Source organism: Gallus gallus, chromosome 9, assembly GCF_016699485.2.
Source record: "Gallus gallus isolate bGalGal1 chromosome 9, bGalGal1.mat.broiler.GRCg7b, whole genome shotgun sequence".
In the NCBI taxonomy this organism is placed as follows: domain Eukaryota; kingdom Metazoa; phylum Chordata; class Aves; order Galliformes; family Phasianidae; genus Gallus; species Gallus gallus.
Genome location: NC_052540.1, coordinates 3,465,743 through 3,476,434, shown reverse-complemented (window position 1 = coordinate 3,476,434; position 10,692 = coordinate 3,465,743).

Sequence of the window (10,692 nt, the reverse complement as noted above, 5' to 3'; positions counted from 1 at the left end):
AGCTAATCCAGTGTGGCCAGGTACCCCAGCAAGCTGCTTTATGCACCTGAAAGGGCTCAATGACAGAAACCCATTCATCACAGGGCAGCACCAGCCCTTAACCTTTTCCCCACTGCTACCCTGGGTGTCCCTGAACGCGCAACCTGAGCCACCAGATGCTTATTCAGTGGTTCCAGCTGCATCACCTACCTGGGTGGAGATGCACTTCACACCACTTCAGCCCACACAAGACCGGCTTGAGCAGCAAGAGCCATCAAACTCCTGTGGGAGCATCTCCTGGCAGCTGACTTTGCATTCACGCCCTATCCTTGGGATTCTCCTGTTGGAAATGGGCACGTGCTGCAACACCCAGGAGACGCCTTTGTGGCAGCAGCAAAGAGAACCAAAAGCCATGGGGCTGATTCGGTATACATTCTTACAAATGCAACTGCATTTCCGAAGTGTATTTATACCTTATCTATGGTGTTTACCCGTATGTTCAATAAATCATTATTCATTATCTGATAAGGTGCTCGCACTGAATTTCCAAGCCAGGCTCACAGTTCGTAAAGAACAGGACATGCTGGGAATACAAATCAAAAAATAAATAGAGCAGCTGTCTCCAGTGAGGCTGCTCTGCTACCAGGGGATTCTGGTGACATCGCCAGCCTTGAGACCAAAGCCTGGGTCACCGGTCCTGTCGAGCTGGATACAACAGGCTTCTGTTATGCAGAGCAGCCTCCTTTTTAGTTAATTACACGTCTCAGATCCCTTCCAGTGATAGAAGTGACATTACAAAACAAGCCATGTTTCTTCTTTTCTGCACTGCATTCATCTCTGCCCTGCCCGGACCCTTGCAACAGCTTGCAGTAACAGCCTCCGTTCTCCTATATCCATGGGGTTCCCATGAAAACCTGGGAGGAAAAACAGGTTTGAGCTCTGAATTTTGAACAGACAAGAAAACTTCCTTGGGCTGGTCTGTGGCCCAGACATCAAACAAGAGGAAGAAGAAGAACGCACTAACCCAAAGCCCTCCCTGGCCCCATCATCACCTTTTGCCTCCATACAGCTGTAGCAACAAAAGAGCCAAAGAAAGAGTGTATCTGTGGCACACCTAAGGCCAGGTATGGGGGAGTGACCCCCAGGAAACGCATGGCAGCTGCAGAGGAGCATTCAGAGCTGGGCAGCACTGCTCAGAACAGGCATGGAGATGTGGCACAGCTGAGGGCCTTCCAGCCTCTCACCAAGACCTGCAGAGGAAAGTCTACATAAGCCGTACCTGGGACTGTTTGAACTCCTTTCCACAGGTAGCATCAGTCAGGTACAATTTTAAGCCATTGCAGACCACGGTGCTGTCTTCTTTCATAGGCAGAGGCATCACTGAGCTTGAGACACATCTCAAGACAAGATGCAGAGAGCAACAATGACTATCCACAAAGCCACGCTCCGGCATAGAATCGTTCAGGTTGGAAGAGACCTCTAAGATCCCCAAGTCCAACCCCAGCCCACCCCACCATGCCCACTGCTCACGTCCCTCAGTGTCAGTTCTCTGCAGCTCTGAACACCTCCAGGGATGCTGATCTACCATCTCCCTGGGCAGCTGTGCCAGTGCATCACTGCTCTTTCTGAGAAGAAATGCTTATATCCAATCTGAATCCCCCCTGGCACAATGCAAGACCATCACCTCTCATCCCATCATTGTTACCTGGGAGAAGAGGCCAACCCCTACCTTGCTGCAATCTTCTTTCAGGCAGCTGTAGGGAGCAAGGAGGTCTCCCTGAGCCTCCTCTTCTCCAGATTGAACACACCACTAGAAGTGTGGCCCCGTCAAAGCTGAGTACAGGGCATGACCACCTCCCTGGTCCTGCTGACTTCACTTCCTGATACAAGCCAGGAAGCCATTGGTCTTCTTGGCCACCAGGGCGTGAAACAGAGAGGTGAGGAGCACCTAGAGATGATGCTGCCCAGTGCACAGAGATCCAACGCCATCTCTCCACCCTTTGGCACTCCTTCCAGCACCAGGCATGAAGACTGGCTCCAGCTGAGGCAGAGCTTTACCATGGCTGTCAACAGAGCTGCAGTGCCTCCCATAACCATGCAGTACCCATTGGATGGGTACTCCCATGGGGACCAGGGGGAAGAAAGGGAAGGGGAAGGGTAGGGAGTGAGGTTGAAGTCATGTGAAAATCAACCATAGCGCATCGTAAAACCAGGCTACAAGGAAGTGTGACATCCAATTTCTTGGGAAGGGGAGGCAGAACAGTAATTAAATTTTCTGATCTTGTTAGCCAATTTCTCCAATCACTGCCCCTGAACTGGAGAATGGGAAGGGAGAGGAGAGATGCTTGCGTCAGCGACGCTGGTGAGGGAAATTAGGTTTTCACGGATTATTGGGTTAGTTCCACTTCTCCCACTTTTTAATTTATTTGTCTGTATGTGCTGCCGAGCTGAAAGGCCGAGAAATATCCCTCTTTTTTTTTCTCCTTCTTTATTTTTTTTTTTAATTAAAATCTGTAGTTTTGGAAGATGAAAACTTCGGAAGGGGAGGAAGACTGCAACAATAAAACCACATCAACCAAAATCTGCTTCTCACCTAAACTTCTGCGTTAACCCCTCTTCAGAACAAGAGCTTAATAAGATCCCCCGTCTGAACTCTTAATAGCCCGTGGATACTCCTGCAGAGGGGAAAAAAATATTAATTAACTTTGTTCTGTATTAAAAAAAAAAAAGAATGGAAATCACTTGCTTACTGCTACTTTTGCATTTATTTTTTTTTAATTTTCCCTTAATGCTGCAGAAGAAATTTAAGAATTGCTGCCTGTATAGCCCCGTGCCTCCATTATTTCTCAAAAGCCAGTAACACTGCCCTTTTTTTCCCCCCCGATTCCTTTTGAAATAGGAAGAGAAGAGTAAAATGTCCGTATCAGCAGCATTCAAGTAAATTATCTGTATGATTATTTCAGACTGCCTGGTGAGTGGTTTCCTAGGAACAATGCCAAGGGGCTATTTTGTTTAAGCTTTCTGAATTTGGGGATAAAAGAGAAACTGAGTGCAGGTCACACGGTGACTGGACTACCCCTTTCATGACAGCTTTCAGAAGTACATGTGCACAGATCATCATTAGCTGGAGGTTGCTAGCAAAGGTTTCTGGGAATCCAGCATAGAGCTGGAGACAATGGCTTGCAGAAACAAAAGGCAGCATAGCTGGTGAATAAAAGAGCAGGATAGTGCAGGTCGCCCCGTTCAGCAGCATCCTGAGATAACCAAGAGCCAGGTATAGGCAGCACGGGGCTGGGATCAGACTGCACAACAGCTTCAGACACGAGGGCAGTGGTATCAGTGCCCAGCCCCCTGCCCTGCCCCATCGTGCAGTTGGATGCTCTCAAGGTTAATACAGATGCATCATCCACCTCCTGGGGGACCAAGTCCTGAATAGCCTTCAATTGTCTGCTCTTCTGATCTACTGGCACTGATGCAGGAATTGCTGCCTGGGTCAGCTATGTGGGATTTATTCATGTGTGTGGTTGGCAAAGCCCATGCAAGTTTGAGTTGCTGCTGAGCAGCGCTGCACAGAGCCAAGGGCATTGCAGCTTTATGCACTGCCCTGCCAGGGAGGGAGCTGGGGGTGGGCACAAGGAGAAGGGAGGGGACAGAAGTGGGACAACTGATCCAAGTGGATATTCCACGCCATACAACATCGTGCAAAAACTATAGAACTGAGGGGGTGGGAGTGGGGCAGAGGGAGAGCTGCTGCTCAGGGTCCAGCTGGGCGCCAGAGGGCAGGTGGTGAGCAATTGATTGCGTTGCACATCACTTGTTTTGTAAGCATATAGTTATCGTTAGCATTATTCCTCTAGCCACAAGAAACATGGCGAGTTTCATCTCACTGGACACAGGTAAAGGACAAACCTCCAAGAGAACGATGTGGGGAACAAGGAAGCACTGGCAGAGACTTGGCAGGAGCTGCGCAATCACTCAGCATCACTGCTCACTACTCTTAGCCAGTTTTGATCTACAGTGACAGTAGCTTACTGCTCATCCTCTCCTTGTCACCTTAAATCTCCCCTTGGGGAGGCACCTCGCCAAAGAAATTTGGAAAGCAAAGCTGGGTTCCTTTTTTCCTCCTTCGGGCACTCACATGAAGAGCACTTCACATCGCATCCATCCATCACTCTGCTCACATGGGATACCAATGCCCAGTTCACACTTACTGCTTCCCAGGCAAATCACAGCCATATCTGTGAGCTTTTAGAGGGAGAAGCTCGTGGATAAGAATCCTTAGCTGGTACAACAATAAGAACAAGCCAAGATCACATCAACCTTCCAGCCAGTAAGTACAGAGGCCCAGGTTCATCCCACCTGCATCCACAGCTAATCTGGTCTATTTTCATTGTGTTGCCCCACTGAGCACAGATAACCCCTTCCTGGGCGCAGGACTGCTCCTGGGACATACTGGGCCACAAAACACAGCATGAAGCAGGTCCCAGCCAGCAGGCCTAGGGAGTGACAGAGCAGGGGGAGGTGTTTGGGCCACCAAGCTTAAATCAAAAGGAAATCAATGTATTTAGGAGAGCCTTTATGCAAATCTCACATCCATTGGTGGGTCCCTCCTTTCCTGTCCAATGGAAACGACCCACCTCTACACCAAGGCTGAGCATCATACCTGTGGAGCTTGCCAAAGATCATTTGTTGAAAACCTTTAAACAAAGCAAAACACACACACAAAAAAAGCTCCTTGTTCTTCCTTCCCAATCAACACGAGCACATTGGCTGGGGCCTGATTAAGATCCTCATCATGGCAGAGCTGCGAGCTGACCCGCCCTCATCAGGCTTTGTAGTTGGGGAAGGCTAATTCTGATGGCAGTGGAGAGGAGGGGAATTTGCTCTGATCTGCGGTGACCCAGACTTCACAGCCGTTCAAAAGGAACAGCAACAGCCATTAAAAACTTCACTTTATACACTGAAGAGGCTCATAAAGAGAGTGTGAATTCACAGAGCGTTGGCTCAGAAAACCTATTCCCTGCGTGTCCCGCAGGCTGCTATCGCCTGAAATATGGAATAAAAGGGAGGTTCGCATTTTACTTCAGACTTATTTCACTCTTCCCTTGTTTTCTCTGCGGACTGGCTAAAGAGGAAGTGATTTATAAGGGGAAAACAAGGGGAAACAGTTCTAATTAATTGGCCAAAGCCATTACAGCTGCACAGGCACGCAGCAGAACACAGGGCAGTGGTTCTTAGACAGAGATGCAGTACACTGGAAGTTCCCCCTGATAACCCTGCCTCAAGCCAGGACAAATCTAACCTACTGCCCTCAGTGCTGGTAGAGATGCAGTCACAAGCACATTGACTTCCGGACATTAACCCCACAAGTATCCCTCTTCCCCAAAGAAAGGTCCGAGTTGTCTGCTGTGAATGATTTTTAGCTCATCAGATACTTTCAGCGTGGCCTGATGAGGGGAGAAGTCCTACGTGGGAACTGCAAGGGGAATCTATGGGAAATCACCACCACTAGTTCCCACAGCTTCTTAGGAAGCTGGAAGCCCATGAACCAAAATACTTTATAGGCTCCCTGGCACAGGAGCACCTTCCTTACTGCCCTTGCTCCTACATGGATAACCAGTGCTGTGAGACACTGTGCTCCCCACGGCACGGCAGAGATTGGAGACCAGCTATGCAGTGCTGTACCCGGCCTAAGCTCCCCAAGTTAGGGCACAGCCAGTCTTCCTTCCTCACCCGTTCACACCCTCTCCAAGGCTCCGAACACCTCGGCTGCCTTTTTACACCTAGGGGCACAGAGAGGGGTTTGCCCAGAGTCAACACCAGCACGGAGCTGAAGAGAGTCTCCCCCATCCAGGCTGAATCCCTGCTTGTAGATCCTCCATGCCCTCTCCAGAGAAGGCTCCAAGTTCAGGATGAAGGGAGCAAGTTCAACTTAGGAAATCTCAGTTCCAAGCCCAGGAGAGGGAAGCTCGACCAAGCAGGCTAAAGCCTCTTGCTTCATCAGAGCCTGCGATCCCACAGCTGGGAGAAGAACAGGGGGCTCCTGGTGTACTACAGAGCCAGAGAGAAAGGAAAGGCTCTTTCGTGTCCAGAAATAATTGTGTTTGTTCTGCTTTCAGCAGTATTATAGCCAGGAGAATGGGCCTCTGGGGAACAATAGATCACACATTGCAGGTGTCTAGTTTTAGGAGGGGGGAAACTCTCCAGTTTTCCTAACTGTGTGCCAGAAGTTCTCTAACTGAAGTTCATCCTGACCTCAGAGGGCTGGTCTGCTCCATGGGAGGAAACAGAAAGCCTGGGCATAATCGGAACAAGCTCATAATTAAAAGCACTTTAGCCTTTATGAGTTCCCAGATCACATAGCTGCAGTGAGAGAACTTGTTTTCATTCTACCTCATTATGTATGGAGCAGTGCAAACGTAATGAGCAGCCTGGCATTTGCCAGAGCCTGTCACTTGCAGGAAGAGGGCAGCCAACACTGGAGCAGATGCAAACACGCCGTGCAGCACACTGGTGTACCTCCCAGTATTAGCACGCTCCCTGGTGCGTCTCTGCAGGGGGGTTTTATGGGTAGATGGTGTGGGGAGCAACTAACCAGGACAGCCTGTAAAACTGGAGTCAAGCAAGAGAGGGGAAAAAAAAAGAGCAACGTGAGAATAAAATGGGCTTTCCCAGCTACACCCCGAAACATCCTGTCCCCAGACTCACAGAGGTGGTTGGGGAAGAAAGCCACGTTCCGGCCAGCTCTCCTACAGCAGCACACACTGCAGCTTACTGGCTGCGGCAAGTTTCAGCTCCTGCAACAAGTAAAACAAGACGCCAGTATTTGCCCAGCACTTAGCCAGCACTGAGCACTATTATTATGTGCCATCTGAGATCAGCACAAACAGATTGCTTTGTGGACTCGCTTCTTACTGCCTTCCCTAGGCAGATATTCCTCCACGTGCTTAGAGAAAGGTCCCAGGACATGAACTTGCATTTAGCAGGCAGCACGAGCCGCTCTGCTACGGCCCCGTTTCCTCTTCATATGGGATCCAGGTGAGCCACGCTCTTTCCCAGGCAGCCCATCTGATCATCTGCTCAGCTTGGAGCCAGGGCAGCCTCGGGGCTTTGTTTCAGCCTCCCAGCTCTGCCTGACATCTCCAGGAGGAGGTGGACCCCTCGGTAACTCCAACCCCACCTTCTGCCAAGAGATTCTGGCAGGGCAGGAGTACCAGGGGGCATTTATTTCCTGCCACGAAGAGCTGAGGCACAAAGAGAGAGGCTTAGGGGCAGATACCTGAGGAGCTGCTCCAGGAAGCAGCAGAACAGCACCCTGTGCCAGCCTGATGAAAACGAGGATTTATTTAAGGCCGAGAACAGCATAAAATAAATGGAAGGATAAGCGTTCTTCTCCCATCTCTTTCCTGTGAGGCTGAAGCAGCACGGTGTCGCCAGCTTAGGAGCAGCTGGCAGGAGCTGCAGCGCATACCACCAGGCAGAACTTTGACAAAGCACCCACTGCGCTGAGACGTGGCAAGCAAGTCACCTTACAGACAGGTGCAGAGAGGAAAACTCCAGCACAGCGTTCAGCTGACCAGCCTGGAGCAGAGCAGCTGGAGTGCTACCATAGCCCCAAGTACCCGACCAAGTCGCACATCAAGTCGTCTAAAGCAATTCACGGAGATGAGGCTCACACGGATGTCAGGAACGCCACGTTTGGCTGCTCCTTGTCCCACAGCAGGACGCAGACAGCCCCACCAGCTGCTCACCCCTGGCCGAGGAGACTGGAGGAGGAGGAGGAGACATCCACCTGAGGGCTGAGGTCAGCGCTGGCACGGCCTCGCAGAGCAGCAGGGAGGGGGCTGTGCAGCGCTCCGGTGTTTGCACAGCTGGCTCCAATGTGCTGCTCAACCACCACCGCCGCCACGGGGGAGGGCGGGACATTTTTCCTTGGGATATTCATTCCTCATCTGTCTCGCCTCAAGAAGGGGTTTCAAATGCTTGTGTGTACGCTTGAGACAGCACCTGGGGGGGCCTCATCCCATGCGTGGGGGAGGGAAGACGAATTCTGCCAAGACGCAACTCCTGCTCCTCATAAAGTACAATGCAATCGTGTCACGTTGTGATGATGGCTAGTAAAGAAGGATGAGTGAGCTGCAGCCAGCAGCAGAGCCAAACGCAGTAAAATCCTGCTCCCCCAGGCTGAGAAGAGGCTTGGAAGCCTTGACCTCCACTAGGCAGCAGTGTCCATTACCCAGCAAGTCAACATCAGGGCTTGGGGATGGAGCAGGGACTGAGGCTCCCAGCATGCCAGCCCTTTTACAGCTAGAATTTCCAACAAGTAAACCTCAAATCCAGCCAACAGATCCCTTACAGAGAGCAGGAAGAGTTGGGTCCAGGAGTTAGGCAGCAGGACCCGTGTCTTGCATCCCACTCCTCTTGAGGAGCTTCTACAGACCACCAGACAAAAGACCTGTGGGATCCTGCACTGGAAGGAATCGTCCTTTGCACCTCATCATCAGCTCCTCCTGGCCGGTCCTCCTGATTTGAGGTGATCAGAGAAACCTGAAAGAGTCTCACCATCAAATCTCAGCACCAACATTTAATTTGAAAGGGGTTGGACGTGGAATCGGCTGTTTGACCCCTTCACTTATCACATTTTCTGAAGTTCCTGGAGGCTTTCACTACACTCTACTTCAGCAGAAGGGGAATCGTTCACTTCACCTCCCCCAGCCCAACCACAGCACTGAACAGTTCTCTGTACTGGATTTCACAGGGAGCGAGTGAAGCAGGGACGGATTACCCAATCTGATACACAGTCATAACATTCTCAAACAGCGTTTCAAGACCTGCTTAAATCAGCTCAACCATGCTTATCAAAACACACCAAACCACAGGGCAAAACCAAGGAGAAATGCACCTAACTTGTGCAGAGCTAGGCAGCCAGCGAGCACAGGAATCAGACTGGTGTGATGCAGCTTTGCCTGCACAACTGCATATCACAAGTCACAGACATCAGATTCCCCAAACCAGCTCATTCCAAGCCTAGAGGCAGCAAAGCGGGTCCCACCCTGTGCTCAATTTTCTGTTCCATGCAGTAACACCAGTGATGATAACGCCTGCTAATGGTGTTATCCTCCAGCCCATCACTGCTCCTTATCAAACTGCTCTGTATGCGACCACCGAGATGGGGCCTCTGTTACAGCACCGACAGAAAGGGGACTCCAGGGATCAGGATCACACATGAAAAGTAACATCACAGAACTTATCCTGGCACAGACAAGCACAGAATTCATAAACCAAAGAGGCAGAACGGGGCTGGGGACAGGCATGGGCTGCAGAGGGAAGAGTCCCATTGGTAACATCGAGCACCACGATTCACAGAACACCAGCTCATCTCGTAATCATTTCCCAGTGAACACTGGAGAACCTTCCTAAGCTGACATCAATTGCTGAGCAGAGCAATACCCCTCCATCAGCGGTTCAGAGCATCAACAGACCTAGCAAAGTTCATCCCATGGAAAGTTCCATGGACTACAGTGGTCCCAGCAAGATACAGCCAGAATCTTCGGCCCCTGCCTGCCCACTGTGGAAGCAAACATTTCACTAGCGGAAAGAAAAGGCCTGATTCTGCAATGTGTCCTAAGAGCCCTATTATCTGTGATTAATAAGGCGTGATGCAAACACTTAGTTAAATCTGATTAGATCAATAGTACGCCATGAATCACTTCAATAGGTTTCCTATAATATTTATATATACTGCAGTTATCAGCAACATTCTAATGCAAAATGGTCGGCCTTGAAATTTATTTGAAAAAGTACCTTCTATACTCTATTAAAAAGAGAAATCCACTTCTTTATTCTCTCTTAGGCCTGAGTTAATTGGACAAAATCTTGTAGGACTGTGTATAGCTTTGCAAAATATACGTTTTTGAGACAGTGTGGCCTGTTTTACCTCCAGCCCTGCCTGTAGGACCTCCATCCATGTACCACCTCCGGCCTCCCAGCCACATGCCCTGCAAAGAAATGCTTCTGCCAGCTGTACTGAGTGCTGGGAGGACAGAAGCAGAAAGCAGGAGTGCAGGAGTGATAGCATGGGGTGGGGAAGGCAGCACGCTTGCATGCTGGTTCTGTGATGGTTTCAGGAACTCCTCCTGCACTAAATCAAGGCAGAGAATTTACAACAAATTAATGAAACTAATTTTTCTGACTGAAATCATCATCTGTGAATTATCATGTCTTTACTCATTAAATAAATTATCTGTGTCTTCCAAGGCATTAAGAACGCATCATAAATTATAGCCCTTCATAAATAATTTGTTTCTGCCTGGGTTTATATATAGAGGGAGAATAAAGAGAGCAAGAGGAAGAAAGAACAGAAGAGATAAGGAAAGCAAAGAGGGGGGGAAAAAGTACAAAGAGAAGGGAGAAGGATGAAATGGAGAATGAACAGAGAGAGAGGGGGGAAAAAAGAGACAGGTAAAAACAGAGATATGCAATATGGCTAGCTTAGAAAGGAAGGAAATGAGGAAGGAAAAAGGAAGCGAGGGGCTGAAGAGAGACAGGACAAGTAACACCACGTAATCTTGCAAGTCCACGTTAATTGCAGCTTGGAGAGCACGGCAGGAAGTGAATTACAATATCCAAATCCTCTCCTGACTTTTATAAATGATTTCATTTCACTTGAGCTTGTTTCATGTCAACAAGCACAAACAGTCTGTCCAACAGATC